This window comes from Pseudophryne corroboree, chromosome 6 (assembly GCF_028390025.1).
Source record: "Pseudophryne corroboree isolate aPseCor3 chromosome 6, aPseCor3.hap2, whole genome shotgun sequence".
Lineage (NCBI taxonomy): Eukaryota > Metazoa > Chordata > Amphibia > Anura > Myobatrachidae > Pseudophryne > Pseudophryne corroboree.
The window spans coordinates 189866542-189885485 of NC_086449.1; the positions used below are offsets into that span (position 1 = coordinate 189866542).

The 18944-nt window shown below is 48.7% G+C and overlaps 1 protein-coding gene across 1 annotated transcript in view; it reads left to right on the forward strand.

Annotated features, from left to right (window-relative positions):
- CIAO2A (cytosolic iron-sulfur assembly component 2A) overlaps window positions 1-18944 on the forward strand; it is a 31651-nt gene that overhangs the window by 10067 nt on the left and 2640 nt on the right. The window lies entirely within an intron of this gene.

Here is an 18944-nt window from a genome sequence, read left to right on the forward strand (position 1 = left end):
GCGGTAATTATTGTGATTTCGCTGATAAATCTAAAGCAAATCGGTGCCTACAACTCGGCTTTTGCATTTGGCCATAGACTTCTCTAGAGACACCTTTGTGCACAATCCCTTAAACATGGACTGCGACAAGGCTTAGTGGTACTTACTGGGGGAGATTCAAATGTTTGAAAAGTCAGTTGGGAGTCTGTTTTTTCCTATCTAATACCCCTTTTCCACCTACGAGCACGGGTCACAGCTGGGAGCCTGACACGGGAGCTGCCCCCTGCTGCGACCCGTGCTCTGCCCCTTTCCCATCAGCAGTCACAACCTGGCATATGCCGGGTTGGTGACGCTTCTAGTGACGCGGCAGGGGCGGCGCAGGGAGATCACATGATCTCCCAGCGCCGCCCTTCCATACAGTGTAAACGGGAGCCGTGTCGCATCGACACAGCTCCCGTTTACACTACAACCCTACCCGGATCATTCCCGTGTCCTACCCAGGTAGATAGCCGGGTAGGATTCACGGGTCACTTGATCCGGGTTTACCCTTTTCCACTTGCAAAAAACACGGGTAAATGCGCGCCCCCGTGCATTTACCCGTGTTTCTTGAGCTAGTGGAAAAGGGGTATAATAGACAGGAAAAAACAGACACCCAACCGACTTTTCAAACATTTGGATCTCCCCCATTGTGTCATCGTACAATAAGGTACAGACTGCTTTCTCCTATGCCACCTCATTGCTGTCAGCCAGTTAGCAGGGAGTGATGCATTACTTTGTCTTGTCATACATAAGGACTAGTAGCACTTTCCAAACAATACTCATTATTGGCCTTTTGCAAACATCTACAAATACACCTGAGACTACAAATAAGGGCATAGATTTGGAATAACATGGTGGCTGCAGGGGTACTAAGGTTTGCAAACTGAATGGAGGGTGTTTGTACACTGGAAAACAGAATTCTCTTGCTGGTCAGCAGTGGCATAAACTTACAACAGGGCACTTTATTCACCTGTCAGTTTTGCTGTAAATGGAAAGCGCACTTTAAGCAAATACACAAAATAAGGTGGGTCATACATCTAAGCCCCGTTAGCCCATTCTGCCAATCCAATCCACAAACATTGAAGATTGACGATCCGGCAAGGAATCGGGAAAATACAGCACGTTAAAATCCCCAGACTTGCATTTTTGCCAATGCTTTTTCACTTTTTTTTTTTTTTTTTGTAGTGAAAAGGCATTGTCTCAAAATTGGCGAAAGCGGCATGTGTTTTCGCCGGCGCAGGTGCGAAGAAAAGTGAATTCACTGATCCACATGTTATTCGCTCCTGCGGAATTTTTCGCCTAGGGGAAAAAGTGGCTGTGCTATGAATAGGGCGAATGCCCAGTCGCCCTAAAATGTGCGGCAAAAATGGCTCTAATTGAATACCCCACTTAATGTGATGTATCACTATATGGAAAATGTAAAAAAAAAAAAATTATATATAGAAATAAAGTGCAGTTAAATAATGTTTCTTCTTCCTCTACTAGGGACACAGGGAGGACGATGTGTATAGCCTGGACAGTAGCGTTCGGGCACCAAATAGTTACTGTATTTTTTCAAGCAACCCAGGACTCCCTTTCCACTATACGCAGCCACCACCCACTGGGTCGGTGACTTCCACTGCGGACTCCAGGAGAGACAAGCACGCTCATTTCCCGGAACCCGCAGCCAAACTCAAATTGGCAGACTATACACCGCCAGTGTGGGAAACTACTGGCAGTGCGAGTAGTATCGGCCCGTGTGTCCCTGGTCCACACACTAGACCACCAGGGCATTTCAGAACAGGACACCGCTAGCAGCGTGACAGCTATTGCCCTGAGGTCCACACCAGATGGGGAGGCATTTTCCTCCTGTTAGCCCCTTCCCCACCCCTGGGGGTGCTCCCTCAGTGTAGACTGCCCACCTCAGGCTGACTCGTCCTGTCCACCTTTTCTAGGATGCTGGGCAGCCATTTTAGCTGCATTGCCTGCCTCAGCACAACAAGGAGAGAAACTTGGGCTCCTGTCTCCCTATATGCCTCGCTCCTAGTGGCCAGGTTATATATTTTCTCTAACGTCCTAAGTGGATGCTGGGGACTCCGTAAGGACCATGGGGAATAGCGGCTCCGCAGGAGACTGGGCACAAAAGTAAAGCTTTAGAACTACCTGGTGTGCACTGGCTCCTCCCCCTATGACCCTCCTCCAAGCCTCAGTTAGATTTTTGTGCCCGAACGAGAAGGGTGCACACTAGGTGGCTCTCCTGAGCTGCTTAGTGAAAAGTTTAGTTTTAGGTTTTTTATTTTCAGTGAGACCTGCTGGCAACAGGCTCACTGCATCGAGGGACTAAGGGGAGAAGAAGCGAACTCACCTGCGTGCAGAGTGGATTGGGCTTCTTAGGCTACTGGACATTAGCTCCAGAGGGACGATCACAGGCCCAGCCATGGATGGGTCCCAGAGCCGCGCCGCCGGCCCCCTTACAGAGCCAGAAGACAGAAGAGGTCCGGAAAATCGGCGGCAGAAGACGTCCTGTCTTCACCAAGGTAGCGCACAGCACTGCAGCTGTGCGCCATTGCTCCTCAGCACACTTCACACTTCGGTCACTGAGGGTGCAGGGCGCTAGGGGGGGGCGCCCTGAGCAGCAATAAAAACACCTTGGCTGGCGAAAATACATCACATATAGCCCCCAGGGCTATATGGATGAATTTTAACCCCTGCCAGAATCCATAAAAAAGCAGGAGAAAAGTCTGCGAAAAAGGGGCGGAGCCTATCTCCTCAGCACACTGGCGCCATTTTCCCTCACAGCTCAGTTGGAGGGAAGCTCCCCTGGCTCTCCCCTGCAGTCACTACACTACAGAAAGGGTTAAAAAAGAGAGGGGGGCACTAATTAGGCGCAGTATTAACAATACAGCAGCTATAAGGGGAAAAACACTTATATAAGGTTATCCCTGTGTATATATATAGCGCTCTGGTGTGTGCTGGCAAACTCTCCCTCTGTCTCCCCAAAGGGCTAGTGGGGTCCTGTCCTCTATCAGAGCATTCCCTGTGTGTGTGCTGTGTGTCGGTACGTTTGTGTCGACATGTATGAGGAGAAAAATGATGTGGAGACGGAGCAGATTGCCTGTAATAGTGATGTCACCCCCTAGGGGGTCGACACCTGAGTGGATGAACTGTTGGAAGGAATTACGTGACAGTGTCAGCTCTGTATAAAAGACAGTGGTTGACATGAGACAGCCGGCTACTCAGCTTGTGCCTGTCCAGACGTCTCATAGGCCGTCAGGGGCTCTAAAGCGCCCGTTACCTCAGATGGCAGATATAGACGCCGACACGGATACTGACTCCAGTGTCGACGGTGAAGAGACAAATGTGACTTCCAGTAGGGCCACACGTTACATGATTGAGGCAATGAAAAATGTTTTACACATTTCTGATAATACGAGTACCACCAAAAAGGGGTATTATGTTCGGTGAGGAAAAACTACCTGTAGTTTTCCTGAATCTGAGAAATTAAATGAGGTGTGTGATGATGCGTGGGTTTCCCCCGATAACTGATAATTTCTAAAATGTTATTGGCATTATATCCTTTCCTGCCAGAGGTTACGGTGCGTTGGGAAACACCCCCTAGGGTGGATAAAGCGCTCACACGCTTGTAAGAACAAGGGCTCTACCCTCTCCTGAGATGGCCGCCCTTAAGGATCCTGCTGATAGAAAGCAGGAGGGTATCCTAAAATGTATTTACACACATACTGGTGTTATACTGCGACCAGCAATCGCCTCAGCCTGGATGTGCAGTGCTGGGTTGGCGTGGTCGGATTCCCTGACTGAAAATATTGATACCCTAGATAGGGACAGTATATTATTGCCTATAGAGCATTTGAAAGATGCATTTCTATATATGCGTGATGCACAGCGGAATATTTGCCGACTGGCATCAAGTCTACGTGCGTTGTCCATTTCTACCAGTAGAGGGTTATGGACACGACAGTGGTCAGGTGATGCGGATTCCAAACGGCATTTGGAAGTATTGCCTTATTAAGGGGAGGAGTTATTTGGGGTCGGTCTTTCAGACCTGGTGGCCACGGCAACAGCTGGGAAATCCACGTTTGTACCCCAGGTCGCCTCTCAACATGAGAAGACGCCGTATTATCAGGTGCAGTCTTCTCGTGGGCAAGCGGGCGAAAGGTTCCTCATTTCTGCCCCGTAACAGAGGGAGAGGAAAAAGGCTGCAGAAATCAGCCAGTTCCCGGGAACAGAAACCCTCTCCCGCCTCTGCCAAGCCCTCAGTATGACGCTGGGGCTTTACAAGCAGAATCAGGCACGGTGGGGGCCCGTCTCAATGAATTTCAGCGCGCAGTGGGCTCACTCGCAAGTAGACCCCTGGATCCTTCAGGTGATATCTCAGGGGTACAAATTGGAATTCGAGACGTCTCCCCCTCGCCGTTTCCTAAAGTCGGCTTTACCGATGTCTCCTTCTGACAGGGAGACAGTTTTGGAAGCCATTCACAAGCTGTATTCCCAGCAGGTGATAATCAAGGTACCCCTCCTGCAACAGGGAACGGGGTATTATTCCACACTGTTGTGGTACCGAAGCCGGACGGCTCGGTGAGACCGATTCTAAATCTAAAATCTTTGAACACTTACATACAGAGGTTCAAATTCAAGATTGAGTCACTCAGAGCAGTGATTGCGAACCTGGAAGAAGGGGACTACATGATGTCTCGGGACATCAAGGATGCTTTAAAAGTTGTGTTTGTTGCAAAGAGGCAACAAAGAGAATGGATTGCTTTTTGGAGCACTCTTTTTTAACAATTTTTATGCAAATCAATTTGATATGATTATAAGAGTTAAAACGTAACCTTTAATCAATACTCCTAAAATAAAAGGGGGTTGTTAGTCAGTAACATATATTTCCAATGAAGGTATCAATCCATAGTTATATCAATATATCTGCATCCCCTTATAGACAAAAAAAATTTTTTATAACATTGTTTATTTTATATTCATCAATGATCCTATTTTATTTTGAATCAATAATTCATGTGTGGTGAGATATTGTTTTATATTCAAGCTTAGGTTTATAAATCTCAATTCATACATGGATTGCAGTCATCAAGTAGAGTGCCACATCAAGAATGCTTACCTTCATGTCCCAATTTACCCTTCTCACCAAGGGTACCTCAGGTTTATGGTACAGAACTGTCACTATCAGTTCAGACGCTGCCGTATGGATGGTCCACGGCACCCCGGGTCTTTACCAAGGTAATGGCCGAAATGAGGATACTCCTTCGAAGGAAGGGAATTTTAGTTATCCCTTACTTGGACGATTCCCTGATAAGGGTAAGATCCAGGGAACAGTTGGAGGTCACCGACCTCCATCTCAGGTAGTGTTGCGGCAGCACGATTGGATTCTCAATATTCCAAAATCGCAGCTGATTCCGACGACTCGTCTTCTGTTCTTAGGGATGATCCTGGACACAGTTCAGAAAAAGGTGTTTCTCCCGGAGGAGAAAGTCAGGGAGTTATCCGAGCTAGTCGGGAACCTCCTATAACCGAGCCAAGTCTCAGTACATCAATGAAATGGTTCTGGGAAAAATGGTGGCTTCCTATGAAGCAATCCCATGCGGCAGATTCCAAGCAAGAACTTTCCAGTGGGACCTGCTGGACAAATGGTCTGGGTTGCATCTTCAGATGCATCAGCGGATAACCCTGTCACCAAGCACAAGGGTGTCTCTCCTGTGGTGGTTGCAGAGTGCTCATCTTCTAGAGGGCCGCACATTCAGGACTGGGTCCTGGTGACCACGGATGCCAGCCTGCGAGGCTGGGGAGCAGTCACACAGGGAAGGAATTTCCAGAGCTTATGGTCAATCCTGGAGACATCACTTCACATAAATATCCTGAAGCTAAGGGCCATTTACAATGCTCTAAGCTCAGCAAGACCTCTGCTTCAAGGTCACCCGGAGTTGATCCATTCGGACAACATCACGGCAGTCACCCACGTAAACAGACAGGGTGACACAAGAAGCAGAAGGGCAATGGCAGAAGCTGCAAGGATTCTTCGCTGGGCGGAAAATCATGTGATAGCACTGTCAGCAGTATTCATTCCGGGAGTGGACAACTGGGAAGCAGACTTCCTCAGCAGACACGACCTCCACCCGGGAGAGTGGGGACTTCACCCAGAAGTCTTCCACATGTTTATAAAACTCGACAAGTATTGCGCCAGGTCAAGGGACCCTCAGGCAATAGCTGTAGACGCTCTGGTAACACAGTGGGTGTACCAGTCAGTGTATGTGTTCCCTCCTCTGCCTCTCATAACCAAGGTACTGAGAATTATAAGATGGAGAGGAGTAAGCACTATATTCGTGGCTCCGGATTGGCCAAGAAGGACTTGGTAACCGGAACTTCAAGAGATGCTCACGGAGGATCTGTGGCCTCTACCTCTAAGAAGGGACCTGCTCCAGCAAGGACCCTGTCTGTTCCAAGACTTACCGCGGCTGCGTTTAACGGCAGGGCGGTTGAACGCCGGATCCTGAAGGAAAAAGGCATTCCGGATGAAGTCATCCCTATCCTGATCAAAGCCAGGAAAGATATAACCGCAAAACATTATCACCGCATTTGGCGAAAATATGTTGCGTGGTGCGAGGACAGTAAGGCCCCGACGGAGGAATTTTCAACCAGGTCGATTCCTACATTTCCTGCAAACAGGAGTGTCTATGGGCCTGAAATGGGGGTCCATTAAGGTTCAAATTTCGTCCCTGTCAATTTTCTTCCAAAAAGAACTAGCTTCAGTCCCTGAAGTTCAGACGTTTGTGAAAGGGGTACTGTATATACAGCCTCCTTTTGTGCCTCCATTGGCACCTTGGGATCTAAATGTAGTTTTTGGGTTCCAAAAGTCACATTGGTTTGAACCACTTAAATATGTGGAGTTAAAATATCTCACATGGAAAGTGGTCATGCTGTTGGCCCTGGCCTGGGCCAGGTGCGTGTCAGAATTGGCGGCTTTATCCTGTAAAAGCCCTCATCTGATTTTCCATTCGGACAGGGGGAATTGAGGACTTGTCCTCAGTTTCCCCCTAAGGTGGTTTTCAGCGTTTCACCTGAATCAACCTATTGTGGTGCCTGCGGCTACTAGGGACTTGGAGGACTCCAAGTTGCTAGACGTTGTCAGAGCCCTGGAAATATAGGTTTCCAGGACGGCTGGAGTCAGAAAATCTGACTCGTTGTTTATTCTGTATGCACCCAACAAGCTGGGTGCTCCTGCTTCTAAGCAGACTATTGCTCGTTGGATTTGTAGTACAATTCAGCTTGCACATTCTGTGGCAGGCCTGCCACAGCCAAAATCTGTAAAAGCCCATTCCACAAGGAAGGTGGGCTCATCTTGGGCGGCTGCCCGAGGGGTCTCGGCTTTACAACTTTGCCGAGCAGCTACTTGGTCAGGAGCAAATACGTTTGTAAAATTCTACAAATTTGATACCCTGGCTGAGGAGGACCTGGAGTTCTCTCATTTGGTGCTGCAGAGTCATCCGCACTCTCCCGCCCGTTTGGGAGCTTTGGTATAATCCCCATGGTCCTTACGGAGTCCCCAGCATCCACTTAGGACGTTAGAGAAAATAAGAATTTACTTACCGATAATTCTATTTCTCGTAGTCCGTAGTGGATGCTGGGCGCCCATCCCAAGTGCGGATTGTCTGCAATACTGGTACATAGTTATTGTTACCAAAAAATCGGGTTATTGCTGTAGTGAGCCATCTTTTCTAGAGGCTCCTCTGTTATCATGCTGTTAACTGGGTTTAGATCACAAGTTATATGGTGTGATTGGTGTGGCTAGTATGAGTCTTACCCGGGATTCAAAATCCTTCCTTATTGTGTACGCTCGTCCGGGCACAGTATCCTAACTGAGGCTTGGAGGAGGGTCATAGGGGGAGGAGCCAGTGCACACCAGGTAGTTCTAAAGCTTTACTTTTGTGCCCAGTCTCCTGCGGAGCCGCTATTCCCCATGGTCCTTACGGAGTCCCCAGCATCCACTACGGACTACGAGAAATAGAATTATCGGTAAGTAAATTCTTATTTTAGCTCCTTCCTGCTGCTAGGCTGTTTTATTGAGCAGTGTTTGTCCAGTACTTTCTGTGCATTGAGTGATTCTGTGTACATACGAGGGTGTTAGTACTTTCTGCTTGTGTGCCTCTGTGTACCCTGCTGCTTATACCGGTCACAATAGGGACACCCCAAAGGTCAGTCAATTTGAGATTATATATATATATATATATATATATATATATATATATATATATATATATATATATATATATATTTTGATTATCCCTTATTCAAAATCCCACATTTTTCTAACGTCCTAAGTGGATGCTGGGGACTCCGTAAGGACCATGGGGAATAGCGGCTCCGCAGGAGACTGGGCACAAAAGTAAAGCTTTAGAACTACCTGGTGTGCACTGGCTCCTCCCCCTATGACCCTCCTCCAAGCCTCAGTTAGATTTTTGTGCCCGAACGAGAAGGGTGCACACTAGGTGGCTCTCCTGAGCTGCTTAGTGAAAAGTTTAGTTTTAGGTTTTTTATTTTCAGTGAGACCTGCTGGCAACAGGCTCACTGCATCGAGGGACTAAGGGGAGAAGAAGCGAACTCACCTGCGTGCAGAGTGGATTGGGCTTCTTAGGCTACTGGACATTAGCTCCAGAGGGACGATCACAGGCCCAGCCATGGATGGGTCCCAGAGCCGCGCCGCCGGCCCCCTTACAGAGCCAGAAGACAGAAGAGGTCCGGAAAATCGGCGGCAGAAGACGTCCTGTCTTCAACAAGGTAGCGCACAGCACTGCAGCTGTGCGCCATTGCTCTCAGCACACTTCACACTCCGGTCACTGAGGGTGCAGGGCGCTGGGGGGGGCGCCCTGAGACGCAATAAAAACACCTTGGATGGCAAAAAATGCATCGCATATAGCTCCTGGGCTATATGGATGAATTTAACCCCTGCCAGAATACATAGAAAAACGGGAGATAAGGCCGCCGATAAGGGGGCGGAGCCTATCTCCTCAGCACACTGGCGCCATTTTCCCTCACAGCTCCGTTGGAGGGAAGCTCCCTGGCTCTCCCCTGCAGTCACTACACTACAGAAAGGGTTAAAAAAAGAGAAGGGGGGCACTAATTACGCGCAGTATTAAAGACACAGCAGCTATAAGGGGAAAAACACTTATATAAGGTTATCCCTGTATATATATAGCGCTCTGGTGTGTGCTGGCAAACTCTCCCTCTGTCTCCCCAAAGGGCTAGTGGGGTCCTGTCCTCTATCAGAGCATTCCCTGTGTGTGTGCTGTATGTCGGTACGTTTGTGTCGACATGTATGAGGAGAAAAATGATGTGGAGACGGAGCAGATTGCCTGTAATAGTGATGTCACCCCCTAGGGGGTCGACACCTGAGTGGATGAACTGTTGGAAGGAATTACGTAACAGTGTCAGCTCTGTATAAAAGACAGTGGTTGACATGAGACAGCCGGCTACTCAGCTTGTGCCTGTCCAGACGTCTCATAGGCCGTCAGGGGCTCTAAAGCGCCCGTTACCTCAGATGGCAGATATAGATGCCGACACGGATACTGACTCCAGTGTCGACGGTGAAGAGACAAATGTGACTTCCAGTAGGGCCACACGTTACATGATTGAGGCAATGAAAAATGTTTTACACATTTCTGATAATACGAGTACCACCAAAAAGGGGTATTATGTTCGGTGAGGAAAAACTACCTGTAGTTTTCCTGAATCTGAGAAATTAAATGAGGTGTGTGATGATGCGTGGTTTTCCCCCGATAACAACTGATAATTTCTAAAATGTTATTGGCATTATATCCTTTCCTGCCAGAGGTTAGGGTGCGTTGGGAAACACCCCCTAGGGTGGATAAAGCGCTCACACGCTTGTAAGAACAAGGGCTCTACCCTCTCCTGAGATGGCCGCCCTTAAGGATCCTGCTGATAGAAAGCAGGAGGGCATCCTAAAAGGTATTTACACACATACTGGTGTTATACTGCGACCAGCAATCGCCTCAGCCTGGATGTGCAGTGCTGGGTTGGCGTGGTCGGATTCCCTGACTGAAAATATTGATACCCTAGATAGGGACAGTATATTATTGCCTATAGAGCATTTAAAAGATGCATTTCTATATATGCGTGATGCACAGCGGAATATTTGCCGACTGGCATCAAGTCTAAGTGCGTTGTCCATTTCTACCAGTAGAGGGTTATGGACACGACAGTGGTCAGGTGATGCGGATTCCAAACGGCATTTGGAAGTATTGCCTTATTAAGGGGAGGAGTTATTTGGGGTCGGTCTTTCAGACCTGGTGGCCACGGCAACAGCTGGGAAATCCACGTTTGTACCCCAGGTCGCCTCTCAACATGAGAAGACGCCGTATTATCAGGCGCAGTCTTTTCGTGGGCAAGCGGGCAAAAGGTTCCTCATTTCTGCCCCGTGACAGAGGGAGAGGAAAAAGGCTGCAGAAATCAGCCAGTTCCCAGGAACAGAAACCCTCTCCCGCCTCTGCCAAGCCCTCAGTATGACGCTGGGGCTTTACAAGCAGAATCAGGCACGGTGGGGGCCCGTCTCAATGAATTTCAGCGCGCAGTGGGCTCACTCGCAAGTAGACCCCTGGATCCTTCAGGTGATATCTCAGGGGTACAAATTGGAATTCGAGACGTCTCCCCCTCGCCGTTTCCTAAAGTCGGCTTTACCGATGTCTCCTTCTGACAGGGAGACAGTTTTGGAAGCCATTCACAAGCTGTATTCCCAGCAGGTGATAATCAAGGTACCCCTCCTGCAACAGGGAACGGGGTATTATTCCACACTGTTGTGGTACCGAAGCCGGACGGCTCGGTGAGACCGATTCTAAATCTAAAATCTTTGAACACTTACATACAGAGGTTCAAATTCAAGATTGAGTCACTCAGAGCAGTGATTGCGAACCTGGAAGAAGAGGACTACATGATGTCTCGGTACATCAAGGATGCTTACCTTCATGTCCCAAATTTACCCTTCTCACCAAGGGTACCTCAGGTTTATGGTACAGAACTGTCACTATCAGTTTCAGACGCTGCCGTATGGATGGTCCATGGCACCCCGGGTCTTTACCAAGGTAATGGCCGAAATGATGATACTCCTTCAAAGGAAGGGAATTTTAGTTATCCCTTACTTGGACGATTCCCTGATAAGGGTAAGATCCAGGGAACAGTTGGAGGTCGGTGTAGCACTATCTCAGGTAGTGTTGCGGCAGCACGATTGGATTCTCAATATTCCAAAATCGCAGCTGATTCCGACGACTCGTCTTCTGTTCTTAGGGATGATCCTGGACACAGTTCAGAAAAAGGTGTTTCTCCCGGAGGAGAAAGTCAGGGAGTTATCCGAGCTAGTCGGGAACCTCCTTTAACCGAGCCAAGTCTCAGTACATCAATGAGATGGTTCTGGAAAAAATGGTGGCTTCATATGAAGCAATCCCATGCGGCAGATTCCACGCAAGAACTTTCCAGTGGGACCTGCTGGACAAATGGTCTGGGTCGCATCTTCAGATGCATCAGCGGATAACCCTGTCACCAAGCACAAGGGTGTCTCTCCTGTGGTGGTTGCAGAGTGCTCATCTTCTAGAGGGCCGCACATTCAGGACTGGGTCCTGGTGACCACGGATGCCAGCCTGCGAGGCTGGGGAGCAGTCACACAGGGAAGGAATTTCCAGAGCTTATGGTCAAGCCTGGAGACATCACTTCACATAAATATCCTGAAGCTAAGGGCCATTTACAATGCTCTAAGCTCAGCAAGACCTCTGCTTCAAGGTCACCCGGAGTTGATCCATTCGGACAACATCACGGCAGTCACCCACGTAAACAGACAGGGTGACACAAGAAGCAGAAGGGCAATGGCAGAAGCTGCAAGGATTCTTCGCTGGGCGGAAAATCATGTGATAGCACTGTCAGCAGCATTCATTCCGGGAGTGGACAACTGGGAAGCAGACTTCCTCAGCAGACACGACCTCCACCAGGGAGAGTGGGGACTTCACCCAGAAGTCTTCCACATGTTTATAAAACTCGACAAGTATTGCGCCAGGTCAAGGGACCCTCAGGCAATAGCTGTAGACGCTCTGGTAACACAGTGGGTGTACCAGTCAGTGTATGTGTTCCCTCCTCTGCCTCTCATGACCAAGGTACTGAGAATTATAAGATGGAGAGGAGTAAGCACTATATTCGTGGCTCCGGATTGGCCAAGAAGGACTTGGTAACCGGAACTTCAAGAGATGCTCACGGAGGATCCGTGGCCTCTACCTCTAAGAAGGGACCTGCTCCAGCAAGGACCCTGTCTGTTCCAAGACTTACCGCGGCTGCGTTTAACGGCAGGGCGGTTGAACGCCGGATCCTGAAGGAAAAAGGCATTCCGGATGAAGTCATCCCTATCCTGATCAAAGCCAGGAAAGATATAACCGCAAAACATTATCACCGCATTTGGCGAAAATATGTTGCGTGGTGCGAGGCCAGTAAGGCCCCGACGGAGGAATTTTCAACTAGGTCGATTCCTACATTTCCTGCAAACAGGAGTGTCTATGGGCCTGAAATGGGGGTCCATTAAGGTTCAAATTTCGGCCCTGTCAATTTTCTTCCAAAAAAGAACTAGCTTCAGTCCCTGAAGTTCAGACGTTTGTGAAAGGGGTACTGTATATACAGCCTCCTTTTGTGCCTCCATTGGCACCTTGGGATCTAAATGTAGTTTTTGGGTTCCAAAAGTCACATTGGTTTGAACCACTTAAATTTGTGGAGTTAAAATATCTCACATGGAAAGTGGTCATGCTGTTGGCCCTGGCCTGGGCCAGGTGCGTGTCTGAATTGGCGGCTTTATCCTGTAAAAGCCCTCATCTGATTTTCCATTCGGACAGGGCGGAATTGAGGACTTGTCCTCAGTTTCTCCCTAAGGTGGTTTTCAGCGTTTCACCTGAATCAACCTATTGTGGTGCCTGCGGCTACTAGGGACTTGGAGGACTCCAAGTTGCTAGACGTTGTCAGAGCCCTGGAAATATAGGTTTCCAGGACGGCTGGAGTCAGAAAATCTGACTCGTTGTTTATTCTGTATGCACCCAACAAGCTGGGTGCTCCTGCTTCTAAGCAGACTATTGCTCGTTGGATTTGTAGTACAATTCAGCTTGCACATTCTGTGGCAGGCCTGCCACAGCCAAAATCTGTAAAAGCCCATTCCACAAGGAGGTGGGCTCATCTTGGGCGGCTGCCCGAGGGGTCTCGGCTTTACAACTTTGCCGAGCAGCTACTTGGTCAGAAGCAAATACGTTTGTAAAATTCTACAAATTTGATACCCTGGCTGAGGAGGACCGGGAGTTCTCTCATTTGGTGCTGCAGAGTCATCCGCGCACTCCCGCCCGTTTGGGAGCTTTGGTATAATCCCCATGGTCCTTACGGAGTCCCCAGCATCCACTTAGGACGTTAGAGAAAATAAGAATTTACTTACCGATAATTCTATTTCTCGTAGTCCGTAGTGGATGCTGGGCGCCCATCCCAAGTGCGGATTGTCTGCAATACTGGTACATAGTTATTGTTACCAAAAAATCGGGTTATTGCTGTAGTGAGCCATCTTTTCTAGAGGCTCCTCTGTTATCATGCTGTTAACTGGGTTTAGATCACAAGTTATATGGTGTGATTGGTGTGGCTGGTATGAGTCTTACCCGGGATTCAAAATCCTTCCTTATTGTGTACGCTCGTCCGGGCACAGTATCCTAACTGAGGCTTGGAGGAGGGTCATAGGGGGAGGAGCCAGTGCACACCAGGTAGTTCTAAAGCTTTACTTTTGTGCCCAGTCTCCTGCGGAGCCGCTATTCCCCATGGTCCTTACGGAGTCCCCAGCATCCACTACGGACTACGAGAAATAGAATTATCGGTAAGTAAATTCTTATTTTTTGGTTCCCCTACTGAGGTAATGACACATATACATATATATTATATAGCTATATAATACATCTATATATACACATAATCTATAATATATCTGTCATTATCTCAGTAGGGGACCCAAAAATGTGGGATTTTGGATAAGGGATACTCAACCTGTGTGTGTTTTTGTGTATGTATGTAAATATATAATATCTGCAGCCCCATTTATTGTGTATTGGAGCCGCTTTTTGACACTTTTTACACTCCCCTGTCAGTACACACCACTGCATCAGCTTTTGTGTCTGGGGACACCCTGAGTTGCATTAACAATGTCTTCCAAGTACAAAGCTCCTGAGGAGGTGGGTCCTCCTGTACCACGCACTTATAGAGCCTGTGTTAACACACTTTCTGCCCAGACAACAAGCCTTTGTGTCCGTTGCTTCATGGCTACACTGTGTGGTGTCCAGGAACCAGCTTGGGCTTCGACGTTGACACAGGTAATGCCTCAATAAATTAACCAGCTTCCTGCTCCTGGGTCAGCTCGCCCTGCTAGTCTAGCTGCAGATTCCCTCCCAGTTACCAGCATGTTAACTGCTCAGACTGCCCAACTGTCTACCGTAGAGCCACCATGGATGCAGTCGTTTACACAGTCAGTGCAGGGGTTGGCACTGGTGTCAGTATCTTTCCAGCAGATGCTAGACATGGATAGTTCATCCAAGCACAGGCCTTATAGAAAAGAGAGCTCTACGCCCCTATGAACAGGAGGCTAGCGTCTCAGTCTCCTCTGACATGGAGTCTTCCTCAGTGCCTGAGGATTGTGTCACAGTTTGATGTGGAAGCGTTGATCGGGGCAGTTAAATCAGTACTCCAGGTCGAGGATTCCGTACAGACCATCAAGTCCAAGGGCCAGAATTCAAGCATCTGTAGAGGGTGACAACTAAGTTCCCTTCTTCAGGGCAGTTCGAGGACCTCCTTGTGGAGGCATGGGCTCACTCTAATAGGCGATCCAGGTGTCTAAGCACATTGTGTCATTCTACCTGCTACCAGCTGCGGAATGGGCCATGTGGGAGTCCCCTCCTCCAGTTGATGCCCACATTGCCATCCTTGTTAGTTCTTCTATCCTTCCTATACTGAATACAGCTTCTCTTAGTGATCCAAAGGATAGGAAGCTAGAGAACTTCCTTAAGACATCCTATAACATGCTGGTACTATTGCACACCCGGCCCTCGCTTCAGTTTGGGTGGCTAAGGCCATCGGCCACTAGGCAGAGAAACTAGAGGACTCTCTCTGGCTGCAATCCTTGTGCGCTGACACTGATTCTAAGACATCATTAGAGGTGCTCCCATATTCAGGGGACATCCTCTTTGGTAAAGATTGTTATGGTGGCAGCGTTCAAGATGGCCTTCCTTCGGCAGCACCTCCCAGGACAAAAAGTCTACTTTTCGCTCCTTTCATACACATGGAAGATCCAGAGGTCAGGTATCTTTTAGATTCCAGGGTCCTCTTTCAAGGGATCTTGGAGGCCAGTAGGGAGCAAGTCTGTTTGCTCCCTTCTGGCCTCCAACGTCGTCATCCTGGTCCCCCTGTCTCAAAGAGGTATGGTGTCACGCTAGGTGTGGTTTGTGAATTCGGAGTGGATACAGAGATTTCGGAGGTCTCTGATTCCTTGAACAAAAGCCGAGCAGGACGGATGTAGGCTCTTCGCATGGGTTTAATGATAAGAAGAACAATACTGAGAGTTCATACAGGAACACTTAGCTAGTGTAGATACATCTGATGCAAACAATTTGACCCCTGGAAAAGGCTGCGACGGACCGGACATCGTTATCCAGAGCTGGTGGGTGGCCAAAAAGGAGGTCGGTTACTGAGATGGCTGAAGCAAGACTGGGTAGGCCGTGTGGAGGTGAGCCAGTCTTATGCAGATTGTCAGGAGCTACGGAGGCAGCTTTTGCAAAAGGAGGGTAGCTTGTACTAGAACTGATGTACTAGCTCAGGAACTGCACAATAACTGCTGTAAGCACGGAGAGCAAAGTACACAGTCACTGTGTTGTGAGTTGCATGAGCAAATGCTGGTATCCCAAACACACGGATATACCTGCAGGTCTCACTCCATTGGCTGCTCAAGTGAGGTGATGCAGCCTGAAGCCGGACTGGTCAATTGTGACACCTGCCCAAAATCAAGTTGGCGGAACCCCGCACCGCCGATACCCTCCTACTTGGTTTCCCTGCCAGACTCCTAGAAGCGGCTCCAAGCACGCCTGTCCGCTCCTCCGCCCAACGGGCCCTGCCAAAGTACCCGGATGGGTAAGTCCTGACCCGCCTGCCTCCTTCCTGGCTGGTCCATGTTTCTACGACAACCTCTTCCTTGTCCACAAACTGGACTTTTCGTTTTGGCCGTCCTCAATCTGAAGGTGCTGAACAGGTATTTGCAGAGCCCCAGTTTCTGCATGGATTTCCTTTGTTCCATCATCCTGGCAATGAAACCAGGGAATTTTATGGCATCATTGGACATCCAGGATGCCTATTTACACATCTCCATCTGAGTTGGCCACCAGTGCTTCCTAAGATTTGCGGTTCAGTTCAATCACTACCAATTTCAGGCATTACCATTTGAACTGCCCACAGCTCCTTGTGTTTTCACGAAGGTCATGGCAGTGCACCTTCGTCACAGGGGCGTCATAATTATGCCTTATCTGGACGACCTTTTTCTCCTGGCCCCAGTCTCCAGATATCCTGATGTACCACATTTTGTCTGACTATGGATCTTCTTCTACAGTCACACGGGTGGATGATCAATTGGCGAAAATCTACATTGACGCCTTTTCAGAAGATGTTGCACCTTATGACCTTTGCTGCATTCTTCCTTCCATCAGACCTGCAACCCACTGCACAGTTCCTCACTCATCTCTGGGTATAATTCACTCTTGTGTGTGGATCTTGGCTTTATTGGTCCCCACGTTCGCCATGGGGGAGTATGCCCAGTTTCACTCCCGTCCTCCTCAAATGGAAATTCTAGCCAAGTGGAACAAGTCTCATCTGCACCTCAAAGTGCAGACAATCATTCACTTGCGAGAGGTTTGTCACTCCCTCTTGTGGTAACTACACTGGTCCCACCTTAACAGGGGTCACCCCTTTTGGATCCAGGACTGAGTCCTGCTCACCACTGACACCAGTCTTTGAGGGGGGCGATGTCTTGTCAGCAAACGTTTCAGGGACAGTGGACGGCTCGGGAGAACCTGCTACTCATCAATGTCCTGGAACTCAGGGCTCCTCCATGGGTGTCCGGACAAGGTGCAGCTGGACAACGCGACAGTTGTCAACTACATAAACCACCAGGGCAGCAGTTGCGGTGCCGGCTCTGTCGGCGGTATTTATTCCCGGCATACAGAATTGGGATGCGGACTTCCTGAGCCGCCAGGATGTACATTACGGCAAGTGGGCTCTACTTCCAGACGTCTTTATTTATATTTAGTTTCTTATATAGTGCAGCATATTCCATTGCACTTTACAGATACTGGTCTGCCGTTAGGACCTACCAGACATAGACATGATGGTATCTCGGCACAACCACAAGCTGCCAAGGTACTGTTCCTGCACCAGGGATCCTGGAGCTCTCCTGGTAGATGCTATGGCGGTGCCGTGTATGTTTCAGCTCATCTATGTCTTTCCTCCAATCTTGATAATTCAATGCCTTCTCCACAAGCTCAAATTGGAGGAAGACATGGTGATCCTGGTAGCTCCGAATTGGTCACGGTGGGTGTGGTACACCAATCTTCTGGTTCTCTCCATTGATGCTCCTGTGCATCTGCCTCTGTATTCAGATTGTAGGTCGACACCATATAGTCGACATGCATATGGTCGACAAGGTCAACAGGTTCAATTGGTCAACACAACATGGTAGACATGAGTTTTCTGGAATTTATTGTTTTGGTGTTTTGTTTTTTTCCCCCAACTTCTTCATACTTTACCATCTACGTGGACTACGATTAAAAATGGTAACATGTGGCAAGCGCAGCAGTAGCGGAGCAAGACACTTTGCCCGAAGCATGGCGAGCGAATCGGTACACTAATTGGGGGTTTCATGTACGGATACCTACAATTGGACACCCAAATAACAAACTCTTGTTGACCTTTTTACTGTCGACCCTTTCAACCATACCCGTCTGCCTCTACAGCCAGATTTTCTGTCTCGAGTCCCGTGCTTCCATCCGAATCTGGCCTGTCTTGCTTTGCTGGGGTGGCTATTGAGACATCCACCCTGAAAGTGAAGGAGTTTTCCAGGAAAGTCATCCATACCAGGTTTAATGCCTGGAAGCCTTCTTCGGGTCAAAGTTATCACCGCCTTTGGCAGACCAACTTTGCATACTACTCATCCAGAGGTCATTCTGGCTCTCACGAGTCCTTTCCTTTCTGCAGGCGGGTCTGGATTTGAGCTTCCGGCTCTCTTCCCTGAATGTACAGGACTCAGCCCCGTCTGTCCTCTTTCAGGGGTAGATTGCGATCTTACCATATATAAGGATGTTTTTTCAGGGTGCTGTTTTTCCTCCTTTGTCTTCATGGAACCTCTCCTTGGTTCTTCAGGTTCTCCTGTCTGCTCCATTCTAGCCTTTGGATACATTGGACGGTCACTGGCTTACTTGGAAAGACTGTCTTCTTACTTTCCATCGCATCAGCCCAGTGGGTGTACAACCTCAACTCCTTGTCTTGTCGCTCCCCCTCACAGATTTTCCATTCGGATCGGGTCGTTTTGAGGATTCGCTTGGGTTACTTAACCAGGGTCGTGTTTCAGTTTCACAACAACCATAAGATTGTGGTGCCGGCTTTCATGGTTCTGGACTGCACACCGGAGGAAGCCTCTCTGGATTTACTTGGTCAGGACCAGAGATCTCTGCAGATCCTATTCTCTGTTTGTCCTGTATGATTTTCACAAGCGGGGCTGACCGGCTTCTAAACAGACTTTGCCAGATGGCTCTGCTTAACTATCCGCCACACCTACTCTGTGGCGGATCTTCCTGCCCCTACCATAGTGTCTGCTCATT